The sequence below is a fragment of the Rattus norvegicus genome, chromosome 1, assembly GCF_036323735.1.
Source record: "Rattus norvegicus strain BN/NHsdMcwi chromosome 1, GRCr8, whole genome shotgun sequence".
NCBI lineage: Eukaryota > Metazoa > Chordata > Mammalia > Rodentia > Muridae > Rattus > Rattus norvegicus.
The window spans coordinates 153809109-153823989 of record NC_086019.1 but is presented as its reverse complement, the minus strand read 5'-3'; positions in this window follow the sequence as shown (position 1 = coordinate 153823989).

Sequence of the window (14881 nt, the reverse complement as noted above, 5' to 3'; positions counted from 1 at the left end):
GTCCTGGTCTCTTTTTTGGTTGGGAGACTTTTAATAACTGCTTCTATTTCTTTAGGAGTTATGGGGTTGTTTAGATGGTTTATTTGTTCCTGATTTGACTTTGGTACCTGGTATCTGACTAGAAAATTGTCCATTTCCTCCAGATTTTCCAGTTTTGTTGAATATATGCTTTTGTAGTAGGATCTGATAACTTTTTTAATTTCTTCAGATTCTGTTGTTATGTCTCCCTTTTCATTTGTGATTTTGTTAATTTGGATATACCTCTGGTTAATCTGGCTAAGGGTTTATCTATCTATCTTTTTGTTTCTACTTGGTTGATTTCAGCGCTGAGTTTGATTATTTCCTGCCTTCTACTTCTCTTCTCTACTTCTCTTATTTATTTCTTTTTGTTTTAGAGCTTTTAGGTGTGCTGTCAAGCTGCTGACATATGCTCTCTCCTGTTTCTTTTTGCAGGCACTCAGAGCTATGAGTTTTCCTCTTAGCACAGCTTTCATTGTGTCCCATACACTTGGGAATGTTGTATCTTCACTTTCATTAAATTCTAAGAAGTCTTTCGTTTCTTTCTTTATTTCTTCCTTGACCAAGTTATTATTGAGTAGAGCATTGTTCAACTTCCATGTATATGTGGGCTTTCTGTCATTATTGGTGTCATTATTGTTGTTATTGAAGATCAGTCTTAGTGCGTGGTGATCTGGTAGGATGCATGGGATTATTTCTATTTTCCTGTATCTATTGAGGCCTGTTTTGTGACCAATTATATGGTCAATTTTGGAGAAAGTACCATGAGGTGCTGAGAAGAAGGTATATCTTTTTGTTTTAGGAAGGAATGTTCTATAAATATCTGAACCAAATCCATTTGGTTCATAACTTCTCTCAGTTTCCCTATGTCTCTGTTTAATTTCTGTTTCCATGATCTGTCTATTGATGAGAGTGGTGTGTTGAAGTCTCCTACTATTTTTTATCATGTGAGGTACAATGTGTGCTTTGAGCTTTAGTAAGATTTCTATTATGAATGTATGTGTCCTTGTATTTGGAGCATAGATATTTGGATTGAGAGTTCATCTTGGTGGATTTTTCCTTTGATAAACATGAAGTGTCCTTCCTTATCTTTTTTAATGACTTTTGGTTGATAGTCAATTTTATTTGATATTAGAATGGCAACTCCAGCTTGTTCCTTCGCTTGGCCGCTTGCTTGGAAAATTGTTTTCCAGCCATTTACTCTGAGGTAGTGTCTGTCTTTGTCTCTGAGGTGTGTTTCCTGCATGCAGCAAAATGCTGGGCCCTCTTTACAAATACATTCTGTTAGTCTATGTCTTTTTATTGGGGAATTGAGTCCGTTGATGTTGAGAGATATTAAGGAATAGTGATTGTCACTTCCTGTTATGTTCATTGTTAGAGGTGAAATTATGTTTGTTTGTCTTTCTTTCGGTTTCACTGCAAGGAAATTATATTCTTTGTTTATGTACTGTGTAGTTTCTCTCCTTGTGTTGGAGTTTTCCATCTATTATCCTTTGTAGGGCTGGATTTGGAGAAAGATAGCGTGTAAATTTGGTTTTGTCATGGAATATCTTGGTTTCTCCATCTATATTAATTGAGAGTTTTGCTGGATACAGTAACATGGGCTGGCATTTGTGTTCTCTTAGGGTCTGTATGACATTTGTCCAGGATCTTCTGACTTTCATAATCTCTGGTGAGAAGTCTGTTGTAATTCTGATATGTTTGCCTTTATATGTAACTTGACCTTTTTCCCTTATTGCTTTTAATATTCTTTCTTTGTTTTGGTGCATTTGCTGTTTTAACTATTATGTGACAAGAGGAATTTCTTTTCCAGTCCAATCTATTTGGAGTTCTGTAGGCTTCTCGTATGTTTATGGGCATCTCTTTCTTTAGGTTAGGGAAGTTTTCTTCTATAATTTTGTTGAATATATTTACTGGCTCTTTAAGTTGGGAGTCTTCACTTTCCTCTATACCTATTATCCTTAGGTTTGATCTTCTCATTGTGTCCTGGATTTCCTGTATGTTTTGGGCTAGGAGCTTTTTGCCTTTTACATTATCTTTGACAGTTGTGGCAATGTTTTCTATGGAATCTTCTGCCCCTGAGATTCTCTCTTCAATCTCTTTTATTCTGTTGGTGATGCTTGTCTCTACGGCTCCTTATCTCTTCCTTAGGTTTTCTGTATCCCTTTGTGCTTTCTTTATTGTTTCTATTTCCATTTTCAATTCCTTCACCTCTTTGGTTGTGTTTTCCTGTAATTCAGGGATTTTTGTGTTTCTTCTCTAAGGTCTTCTCTTGTTTATTTGTGTTTTTCTGCATTTCTTTAAGGGAGTTCTTTATATCTTTCTTAAAGTCCTCCATCATTATCAAAAAATGTGATTTTAAATCCAGATCTTGCTTTTCCGGTGTGTTTGGATATTCAGTCTTTTCTTTGGTGGGAGAACTGGGTTCTGATGATGCCAAGTAGTCTTGGATTCTGTTGCTTAAATTCCTGGTCTTGGCTCTAGCCATTGGGTTGTCTCTGGTGTTTGCTTGTCTTGGTGTTTCTGAGAGTGACTTGACCCTGCTGTAGGCCTCTGTGTGAGCACTCCTGTAGAACTGTTTTCCTGTTTTCTTTCAGCCTTTCCTGAGAACATGTGCTCTGATTTCAGGTGTGTTGGCAATCCTGGAGATTGTCTTCCAGCTCTAGGCACAGGCAGGTATCAAAGTCTCCTGCCCCTGATTGCTCCTAGGTCCTTGCACCTAGTGGGCACAATTGGCACTATGTGATTCCCTCTTGGGTCTGGACTGTGGGCAGAGGGTCATCTCCTCTGACTTCTCAGGAGTGTCCACACTTCTTAGGGTCGAGCTCTCTCCCCCACAGGATTTGGGTGCAGGGAGCTGTTTGGCCGGTTCAGTTTGGTCCTGGGCACAGACCAGAACCGTGGGTCCTGGTGGATGTCTGTTCCTATATTCCTGTGTCCAGAGGCACTGTGCAGTTTCCCTTTGGATCTGGGATGTGGGAAGATGTGTGCAGAAGTGGCAGTCTGTCCTGCAGTCTCAGGATGTCTGCACTCTTGGGTGTTGGGCTCTCTCTTCACCCATGGGATTTGGGTGCAGGGAACTCTTTCCATTATTTTTATTCAATGAGTTCATGCTCATAGCACTGATGCAGTGAATTCTTCTTATGAATATCACTGTACTTTGGGCAAATATTGTGAGGGTGGGAGCGAGGGTCTGTAATTACCACAGCAAGCAGAGTAATGTAGTTCAGTTTAATACACTTGGTAGTCAGTGTTGATTCAAACTTCAAGAATATGATCTCAGAGTATGCATTTTAAAGCAAAACACTTAGTGAAAACATTTCCTGGTAATAATTAATCTAGTGTACACAACAATATGACATACGTGACATCTTCCATAAAGAGAGATGTCTTAGATAGGGTTTCCATTGTTGTGAAGGGACAACATGACCAAGGCAACTCTTAAAAAGGACAACATTTAATTGGGGTTGTCTTACATTTTCAGATGTTCAGTCCAATATCATCATAGTAGGAAGCATAGCAGAATCCAGGCAGGGTCCAGTTCCCCTATGGAAGAAACTCAAGAGTTCTACATCTTGATCCCAAGGTAGGCAGAAGGAAGCATGTCTCCAAGCCCAACACTGACACACCTTCTCCTACAAGGCTACACCTACTCCAACAAGGTCACACTTCTTAATAGTGCCAATCCCTGGGCCAAGCATATTCAAACTACCACAATAGATTTTATAGATTGATAGAGAAAAACAAGCTCAAGATAAGGGTCTAGAGAAGGATCCATTGTGTCTCTGCCACATGGTGTAAACGATACCAGGTTATTAACCACATTTGCTCCCAGCTTTCTGGGAGAAAACACATTATGTCTCTTTGAAGAGACCACAATGTTTGGTTAATATTTCTGGTTCCCCTAATGCTTATCTGCGAGCACAAGGACTTCCGTGCTTCCCACACATTTAATTATTTTTACTGTAACTCTTCCAGGATAAAAACACACTGAATTCATACAGACAGTTTTTTGCTGCTTTTTAATGGAAGGCTCTATCTATGTCTTGCTGGAAAATGGATCTAGGACTTCTTGTGTGCTAGGCAAGAACCCTATTAATTGAGCAACATCAACAGCTCTTAAATTCTTAACTGAGATTTTGTCCTCTTCTTTTTTGCTGATCAGGTCAACAAGTTTGGAAGCAAAATAGCTCCATTTTCATTGTAAGTTGTTGCAGGATATTTGATCACACTTCGAACTCCAAGATTGTGTTAATTACTGGAAAAAGAAAGACCTGCTCTGACAAGGGATCATATCCAAAGACCTTCTTGTTGGTATCAAGAATTGCCTTCAGCAGTGACACCATTTGGTCACTATTGCCATGGCAATGGCCATACATTCCCAGAAAACCTTTTGGCTCAATTCGCAACCACACCTGGGAGTAGTTACATCATATTCTAAATAAAAGGCAGACATCTTCTGATATCTCTCTCTCTCTCTCTCTCTCTCTCTCTCTCTCTCTCTCCTCTCTTCTCTCTTTTATCTTCTTTCTCTCAACCCCTTCCTTTTGTCTCATTCTCCCATTAAATCTCTCCATATGGTTTGGTGTGCTTTGTCTGGATGGGCATGGGATGATACTTAAACAACACTTCTAGGTCTGTGAAATCTAGCTGAAATGATACATCTTTAACCTGGCTGAAATACAGACAGGGCCTTAGTACATACCTTTAATCCCTAACAATGAAGGTAAAGCTAGTTTATAGAAGGAAGTGGCCATGTTTAAAAATGATGTCTAATTAAGTAGCAGACAAAGTGATAAATCAGAGAAGGATCTGACAGAGTGAGTCAGAGATAGAATACTCCCACCTATCATGTGACTAGCACAGAGAGTCAACTTAAAAGAGCAGCACAGAGAGAGGAGGCAGTTTTACTGAGACAGTTTTAGAGAGTCAGATTGCAGGTAAGACAGAATGAGCTAGAGAATGAGAAGGAGCCAGAAGATTAGAACAGGTTGCCAGAGTTAGTTTGAAGCCGGGCTGAGCAATTTAGTCAGAAGCTGAGAGAAGCCAGATTTAATCAGTCAGCTTGGAGAGGAGTTAGGACCAGAACAGAGGAGTTGAAACAGCAAGCCAGACCTAGAAAGGGTGAGTTTATTTAGCAGTAAGCCTCTGAAATGAGAATTACATCTGGTGAATAAAAGATCAGGATGGTCAGGGAAGTATTTCCTAAGGAGATATTGAAGCTGAAATCCAAAGTGGGCAAGGAAAGGAGACAAATGAGCAGCAAGAAGAGGAATAGTGTGCAACAAACATCTCAGCATCCGTGATATCGGCAAATGAACTAAGGACGTGATTATAAATGCACAAGGATGTCATGGGCATCCTGTCATTACAATCCTTGTAAGTTTGTAGCGAGCAAGCAATACAAAATGAAAATCAATGAATGGCAGTCAGGAGATCAATATTTTCTTTGTTAGCCTTCTTTGTTTCCCCATAACACAATCATTTTTCCCCTACTGTGAGATCTATAGTTCTTCAACAATAAACTTCTCAGGAGAAGACTGTAAACTCTTCTCTGAGACACGTATATGTAAATTTTTCATTTGGGAAACTAGAAGACAAAGGTGGTATCAGAGCTTGATGGATTCACAGAAGACTTCAGCCCATTATAAGGAAGGTAATAATTGTTAAGGATATGGGCCCAACCGTCCTACATGAAAAAAAATGGGAGTTTTACAAGGCTGATACACTTGAAATAGGGTTGTCATGGCGGCCTAGTATGACTACTGTCCTTATAAGATTAAAAAGTTGCAGGGGTAAGATTGGCAACATCACTCAGCAAGTTCTTGCTGTATAAGCCCAGTGACTGTGTTTAATCCCCACAAACCACATGAAGGTAAAAGGAGAGAGCCAACCACACAGTTGTTCCTTGACCTCTGCTTACACACTGTAACACAGGCAACTCCCCCTGCATATCATACACACACATACGATGAAAATAAATAAAAGTCTTTCCATTGTAATAAAAAATTAAAATAAGAAAATAAGAATGAAAACATTTTTGAGATCTGGAGACTTAGCTCTGTTGGTAGAGTCCTTGTCTAGCACTTGGATCACCCTTGTTTGACCTTCAGAGCCATATAAATGGGGCAGGGTAGGGCGCACTTGAAATCCTGCATGGAAAGGGTTAAGGCAGAAGCACTTCAGGGCCAGACTTGGCCATACAGCAAAATTTTTGAAGCCAACCGAGGTTATGTGACACTTTCAAAGAAAGGGGGTAGGATGGAGAAGGAAGCCACAAGAAAAGAACAAAGAAATACAATGGGAGAGGCTGACTAGACAACTGGGGCAGAAAGGAAGAAAGAAAGAAAGGGAGAAAGAAAGAAAGAAAGAAAGAAAGAAAGAAAGAAAGAAAGAAAGAAGGAAGGAAGGAAGGAAGGAAGGAAGGAAGGAAGGAAGGAAGGAAAGAAAGAAGTACAGTAGCCATGAAAGTTAGCACATCCTTGCCAACAGCTCGTTTCTGGTTTTAGCTCCTAGAATGGAGGCAGTGAATTTCTGTTCTTTTTTTTTTTTCTCTCCATCTTTATTAACATGGGATTTTCTTATTTACATTTCTTTTTTTTTCTCATTACTTTTTTTTTTATCTTTACTAACTTGAGTATTTCTTATTTACATTTCGATTGTTATTCGCCTTCCCGGTTTCCAGGGCCAACATCCTCCCTAACCCCTCCCCCTCCCCTTCTATATGGGCTTCCCCTCCCCATCCTCCCCCCATTACCGCCCTCCCCCCAACAATCATGTTCACTGGGGTTTCAGTCTTGGCAGGACCAAGGGCTTCCCCTTCCTCTGGTGCTCTTACTAGGCTATTCATTGCTACCTATGAGGTTGGAGCTCAGGGTCAGTCCATGTATAGTCTTTGGGTAGTGGCTTAGTCCCTGGAAGCTCTGGTTGCTTGGCATTGTTGTTCATATGGGGTCTCGAGCCCCTTCAAGCTCTTTCAGTCCTTTCTAAGATACCTTCAACTGGTGTCCCGTTCTCAGATCAGTGGTTTGTTTAATGATGGCATTCGCCTATGAATTTGCTGTATTCTGGCTGTGTCTCTCAGGAGAGATCTACATCCAGTTCCTGACAGCCTGCACTTCTTTGCTTCATCCATCTTATCTAGTTTGGTGGCTGTATATGTATGGGCCACATGTGGGGCAGGCTCTGAATGGGTGTTCCTTCAGTCTCTGTTCTAAACTTTGCCTCCCTATACCTTCCTAAGGGTATTCTTATTCCCCTTTTAAAGAAGGAGTGAAGCATTTGCATTTTGGTCATCCTTCTTAAGTTTCATGTGTTCTGTGCATCTAGGGTAATATGAGCATTTGGGCAAATATCTACTTATCAATGAGTGCATACCATTTGCTTATGAATTTCATAAAGTCGTTGTTTTTGATAGCTGAGTAGTACTCCATTGTGTAGATGTACCACATTTTCTGTATCCATTCCTCTGTTGAAGGGCATCTGGGTTCTTTCCAGCTTCTGGCTATTATGAATAAAACTGCTATGAACATAGTGGAGCATGTATCTTTGTTGTATGTTGGGGCATCTTTTGGGTATATACCCAAGAGAGGTATAGCTAGGTCCTCAGGTAGCTCAATGTCCAATTTTCTGAGGAACCTCCAGACTGATTTACAGAATGGTTCTACCAGTCTGCAATCCCACCAACAATGGAGGAGTGTTCCTCTTTCTCCACATCCTGGCCAGCATTTGCTGTCACCTGAGTTTTTGATCTTAGCCAATCGCACTGGTGTGAGGTGAAATCTCAGGGTTGTTTTGATTTGCATTTCCCTTATGACTAAAGATGTTGAATATTTCTTTCCGTGTTTCTCAGCCATTCGGCATTCCTCAGCTGTGAATTCTTTGTTTAGCTCTGAACCCCATTTTTTAATAGGGTTATTTGTCTCCCTGTGGTCTAACTTCTTGAGTTCTTTGTATATTTTGGATATAAGGCCTCTATCTGTTGTAGGATTGGTAAAGATCTTTCCCCATTCTGTTGGTTGCCATTTTGTCCTAACAAAAGTGTCCTTTGCCTTACAGAAGCTTTGCAGTTTTATGAGATCCCATTTGTTGATTCTTGGTCTTAGAGCATAAGCTATTGGTGTTTTGTTCAGGAAATATTCTCCAGTGCCCATGTGTTCGAGATGCTTCCCCAATTTTCCTTCGATTAGTTTGAGTGTATCTGGTTTGATGTGGGGTCCTTGATCCACTTGGAATTAAGCTTTGTACAGGGTGATAAGCATGGATCGATCTGCATTCTTCTGCATGTTGACCTCCAGTTGAACCAGCACCATTTGCTGAAAATGCTGTCTTCTTTCCGTTGGATGGTTTTGGCTCCTTTGTTAAAAATCAAGTGACCATAGGTGTGGGGGTTCATTTCTGGGTCTTCAATTTTATTCCACTGGCCTGTCTGTCTGTCTCTGTACCAATACCATACAGTTTTTATCACTATTGCTCTGTAATACTGCTTGAGTTCAAGGATAGTGGTTCACCCGGAGTCCTTGTATTGTTGAGAATAGTTTTAGCTATCCTGGGTTTTTGTTATTCCAGATGAACTTGCAAATTGTTCTAACTCTATGAAGAATTGGGTTGGAATTTTGATGGGGATTGCATTGAATCTGTAGATCGCTTTTGGTAAAATGGTCATTTTTACTATATTAATCCTGCCAATTCATGAGCATGGGAGATCTTTCCATCTTCTGAGATCTGCTTTAATTTCTTTCTTCAGGGGCTTGAAGTTCTTATCATACAGGTCTTTCACTTGCTTGGTTAAAGTCACTCTGAGGTATTTTATATTATTTGGGACTATTATGAAGGGTGTCATTTCCCTAATTTCTTTCTCCGCTTGTTTCTCTCTTGTGTAAAGGAAGGCTACTGATTTATTTGAGTTAATTTTATACCCAGCCACTTTGCTGAAGGTGTTTATCAGGTTTAGTATTCTCTGGTGGAACTTTTTGGGATCACTTAAATATACTATCATATCATCTGCAAATAGTGATATTTTGACTTCTTCTTTTCCAATCTGTATCCCTTTGATCTCCATTTGTTGTCTGATTGCTCTGGCTAGAACTTCAAGAATTATATTGAATAAGTAGGGAGAGAGTGAGCAGCCTTGTCTAGTCCCTGTTTTAGTGGGATTGCTTCAAGTTTCTCTCCATTTAGTTTAATGTTAGCTACTGATTTGAAGTATATGGCTTTTATTGTGTTTAGGTATGGGCCTTGAATTCCTGATCTTTCCAGGACTTTTATCATGAATGGGTGTTGAATTTTGTCAAATGCTTTCTCAGCATCCAATAAAATGATCATGTGGTTTATACCTTTCAGTTTGTTTATATAGTGAATTACGTTGATGGTTTTCCATATATTAAACCAACCCTGCATCCCTGGGATGAAGCCTACTTGATCATGATGGATAATTGTTTTGATGTGCTCTTGGATTCGATTTGCCAGAATTTTATTGAGTATCTTTGTGTCGATATTCATAAGGGAAATTGGTCTGAAGTTTTCTTTCTTTGTTGGGTCTTTGTGTGGTTTAGGTATAAGAGTAATTGTGGCTTCATAGAAGGAATTCTATAGTGCTCCATCTGTTTCAATTTTGTGGAATACTTTGGATAGTATTGGTATGAGGTCTTCTATGAAGGGCTGATAGAATTCTTCACTGAACCCATCTGAACCTGGGCTCTTTTTGGTTGAGAGACCTTTAATGACTGCTTCTATTTCTTTAGGAGTTATGGGGTTGTTTAAATGGTTTATTTATTCCTGATTTAACTTCGGTACCTGGTATCTGTCTAGGAAATTGTCCATATCCTCCAGATTTTCAAATTTTGTTAAATATAGGCTTTTGTAGTAGGATCTGATGATTTTTTTAATTTCCTCTAGCTCAGTTGTTATGTCTCCCTTTTCATTTCTGATTTTGTTAATTTGGACACACTCTCTGTGTCCTCTGGTTAGTCTGGCTAAGGGTTTATCTATCTTGTTGATTTTCTCAAAGAACCAGCTTTTGTTTCTGTTGATTCTTTGTTTACTCCTTTTTGTTTCTACTTGGTTGATTTCAGCTCTGAGTTTGATTATTTCCTGCCTTCTACTCCTCCTGAGTGTATTTGCTTCTTCTTGTTCTAGAGCTTTTAGGTGTGCTGTCAAGCTGCTGATATATGCTGTCTCCTGTTACTTTCTGCAGGCACTCAGAGCTATGAGTTTTCCTCTTAGCACAGCTTTCATTGTGTCCCATACACTTGGGAATGTTGTATCTTCATTTTCATTAAATTCTAAGAAGTCTTTAATTTCTTTCTTTATTTCTTCCTTGACCAGGTTATCAACTTCCATGTATATGTGGGCATTCTTTCCTTAATGTTATTGAAGACCAGCTTTAGCCTATGATGGTCTGATAGGACGCATAGGATTATTTCTATCTTTCTGTATCTGTTGAGGCCTGTTTTATGACCGATTATATGGTCAATTTTGGAGAAAGTACCATGAGGAGCTGAGAAGAAGGTATATCCTTTTGCTTTAGGATAGAATGTTCTATAAATATCTGCTAATTCCATTTGGCTCATTACTTCTCTTAGTCTGTCTACGTCTCTGTTTAATTTCTGTTTCCATGATCTGTCCATTGATGAGAGTGGGGTGTTGAAATCTCCCACTATTATTGTGTGAGGAGTGATGTGTGCTTTGAGCTTTAGTAAGGTTTCTTTTACGTATGTAGGTGCCCTTGTATTTGGAGCATAGATATTTAGAATTGAGAGTTCATCTTGGTGGATTTTTCCTTTGACGAATATAAAGTGTCATTCCTTATCTTTTTTAATGACTTCTGGTTGAAAATTGATTTTATTTGATATTAGAATGGCTACTCCAGCTTGCTTCTTCGGACCATTTGCTTGGAAAATTGTTTTCCAGCCTTTTACTCTGAGGTAGTGTCTGTCTTTGTCTCTGAGGTGTGTTTCCTGTAGGCAGCAAAATGTTGGTTCCTCATTGTATATCCAGTTTGTTAATCTGTATCTTTTTATTGAGGAATTGAATCCATTGATGTTGAAAGATATTAAGGAATAGTGATTGTTGCTTCCTGTTATATTCGTTTTTGGATGTGAAATTATGTTTGTTTTTGTCTTCTCTTTGTTTTGTTGCAAAAAGTTTAGTTTCTTGCTTTTTCCAGGGTGTAGCTTGCCTCCTTGTGTTGGGCTTTACCCTTTACTACCCTTTGTAGGATTGGATTTGTAGAAAGATATTGTGTAAATTTGGTTTTATCATGGAATATCTTGGTTTCTCCATCTATGTTAATTGAGAGTTTTGCTGGATACAGTAGCATGGGCTGGCATTTGTGTTCTCTTAGGGTCTGTATGACATCTGTCCAGGATCTTCTGGCTTTCATAGTCTCTGGTGAGAAGTCTGGTGTAATTCTGATAGGTCTGCCTTTATATGTTACTTGACCTTTTTCCCTTACTGCTTTTAATATTCTTTCTTTATTTTGTGCGTTTGGTGTTTTGACTACTATGTGACAGGAGGTGTTTCTTTTCTGGTCCAATCTATTTGGAGTTCTGTAGGCTTCTTGTATGCCTATGGGTATCTCTTTTTTTAGGTTAGGGAAGTTTTCTTCTATGATTTTGTTGAAGATATTTACTGGTCCTTTGAGCTGGGAGTCTTCACTCTCTTCTATACCTATTATCCTTAGGTTTGATCTTCTCATTGTGTCCTGGATTTCCTGTATGTTTTGTGCCAGTAGTTTTTTCCATTTTACATTTTCTTTGACAGTTGTGTCAATGATTTCTATGGAATCTTCTGCTCCTGAGATTCTCTCTTCTATCTCTCTTATTCTGTTGGTGATGCTTGTATCTATGGCTCCTTGTCTCTTCCTTTGGTTTTCTATATCCAGAGTTGTCTCCCTTTGTGCTTTCTTTATTGCTTCTATTTCCATTTTTAATTCCTTCACCTGTTTGTTTGTGTTTTCCTGTAATTCTTTCAGGGATTTTTGCGTTTCCTCTCTATAGGCTCCTGCTTGTTTATTTGTGTTTCCCTGCATTTCTCTAAGGTAGTTTTTTATGTCTTTCTTGAAGTCCTCTATCATCATGATCAAATGTGGGTAGTGTCTGTCTTTGTCTCTGAGGTGTGTTTCCTGTAGGCAGCAAATTGTTGGGTCCTCATTGTATATCCAGTTTGTTAATCTGTATCTTTTTATTGAGGAATTGAGTCCATTTATGTTGAGAGATATTAAGTAATAGTGATTTTAAATCTAGATCTTGCTTTTCTGGTGTGTTTGGATATTCAGTGTTTGCTTTGTTGGGAGAATTGGGCTCCGATGATGTCATGTAGTCTTGGTTTCTGTTGCTTGGGTTCCTGCGCTTGCCTCTCCCCATCACATTGTCTCTGGTGTTACATTGTTCTTCTATTTCTGACAGTGGTTAGACTGTCGTATAGGTCTGTGTGTCAGGAGTGCTGTAGACCTGCCTTCTTGTTCTCTTTAAGACTGGTATGGGAACAGTGTGTTCTGCTTTCAGGCGTGTAGTTGTTCCTGTCTAGTGGTCTTCAGGTGTTCCTGTGGGCGTGTGTACTGAGTCTACCAGTCAGGTCACTGGGAGCAGGAAAGTTGGTCTTACCTCTGGTCTCAGGCCTGGATTAGCTTCTCAGATCTGGGTTTCAGCTCTCCATGAGGGCAGCAACCAGAATGGCCTGCCCTGTCTTCACTCAGGATCCTGTGCACAGGGGACCCAGATGGTGCTAGGCATTTTCCTCTAGAGTTATAAATGTAGGCAGAGAGTAGTCTCCTCTGGCTTCCCAGGCATGTCTGCCACTCTGAAGGTCTAGCTTTCCCTCCCACGGGATTTGGATGCAGGGAGCTTTTGACAGGATCCCTTCAGATCCGGGCAGTGTCTGGACCACAGCGTTGAGTGCCCCTATCTTCCTATTCCCAAAGGCTGTATACAGTTTCCTCTTGGGCCAGGGATGTGGGCAGGGGTGGAAGTACTGGTGGTCTCTCCTGCCCCGCAGTCTCAATTTCTGTTGTTTTAAGCTGAGTTTTTGTCATTGATTATAGCAGCCATGTAGTAAAACTGTGGGGTATGAGAAGCCTGAATAGGCTGAGGATATGTCAGTCATTGCAAACAGAATTGAGTCCAGCTTTTCTAAGTAGGATGAAACATAATGCCAAAACTTATGTTAAAAAGTCAGTGGACAAACTGAAGGAGTGGACATCAGAGTAGTTAGTGGTCAGGCTTGCCTCAGGCCCCTGAAGATACAGGCCAATGATAGAGTGCTTACGTAGCAAGGAGGAGATCCTAGGTTTTAGTTCATTCACTGTAGGGTGGAGGAAGTAAATGGGGGCCAAACAAGCACATTAGGGAGGGAGTTGGTCAACAGAAAGCTGGGATGTTGTAATGGGTGAAGAGGTGCTTGCGTTTAATCCCTGCACTTGGGAAGCAGAGGCAGGTGGATCTCTCTAAGTTTGAGGTCAGCCTGGTCTACAAAGTGAGTACCAGGACAACCAGGAGAAACCCTGTCTTGAAAAATAAAGTTGGGGAGGAGGAAGGAAGGAAAGAAAAAGAGGGAGGGAAGAATGAAGAAAGGAAGGAAGAAAAGAAAGGAAAAGGAAGGAAGGAAGGGAAAGTCAGATGGGAGAGGGACAGAAGGAGAGAGGGAAGGATGGAGGAAGGGAGAACAACAGAAGAGAATTCTGCCCAAACTCTGTCTTCAAAATCGCACCCCCCCCAAAACAACAACATTTTTACTTTGTGGATTATAAGACTTAAAAATATTTGTTATATCTCTCAGTGTGTGTGTGTGTGTGTGTGTGTGTGTGTGTGTGTGTGTGTGTGTGTGTGTGTGTAAGGGGATTGGCGATATGACTCTGGTATTCTGGTATTCTCATGGGGTTTAGTCAGACTTGACTAAGATGCAAAGATTTGACTGGGGCTTGATGGTGAGCCTGCAAGGGGGTTCATTCTCATGGCCAACAGGCTGGGCATCAGGAGACACTTATTCTTCCCCACTGTGGGACTCTCCAAATAATTGCAAGAATACTTATATGACATGGGACTTTCACTGCCCAAAGAAAATGGCTCAAATGACAAGAAAGGATGCAGCAAAGCCATTTATGAGGTAAACTCAGAAGTAAGACGCTCAAGAAGTAAAACACTCTAACACTGTTCTATTGGGCCCCCTACTTCACTGAGCCTTCCAAACCCCTGTAGCCAGAGAGGAATCTGACAAATGCACTCTGCTTTTGTGGGTTTGTTGGTTTGCTTGCTTTCACCTTTATGTTAGAAGGGGGATTGATGCAATGGTGAGTATCGATACCGCAAATCTTCCATAAAGACCCCGATGCCTACACTGATACATTTTCTAAGGCAGATAATCAGATCACAGACAGCAGAGAGTGAAGTTGTGCCTTGCTTAAGAGGTTTTGATAAGAAAGAAGAGTAAGTATATTACAAAGACCAAAGTGCTCATTTCATGTTTGCTTTTCCATTTACCCTTGACCCACACATTATGAGGAGCAGTGAGAGCAGAAGGGGCCACGACTGGTTCTCAACTGAAGAACCAGGTTGGTAACATTATCTAAAGAGCAGATTTTCTAAAGCCTTTCCATTGATGACCCCTGTTGTGGTATGTCTTCTAATCAGTGAAGACCCATTGTTGTTGCTGATGTCAGAGGGGGGAACAGAAGTAAAGAGTAGAAGTTAAGCAGAGGTGGTTGGAAGGATGCAAATGATGCTTGTCATCACAGCAAGGTCCTACTAGAGTAGATGCCATCTCATGGCCCCCTCACAGGTACCTCAGATCATGCTTCGGTGCATTCTAAATCTTGCTTTCTCCAGAAACTCCAAGGTGGATGTGCTGGTGCATGTCTTTAATATCA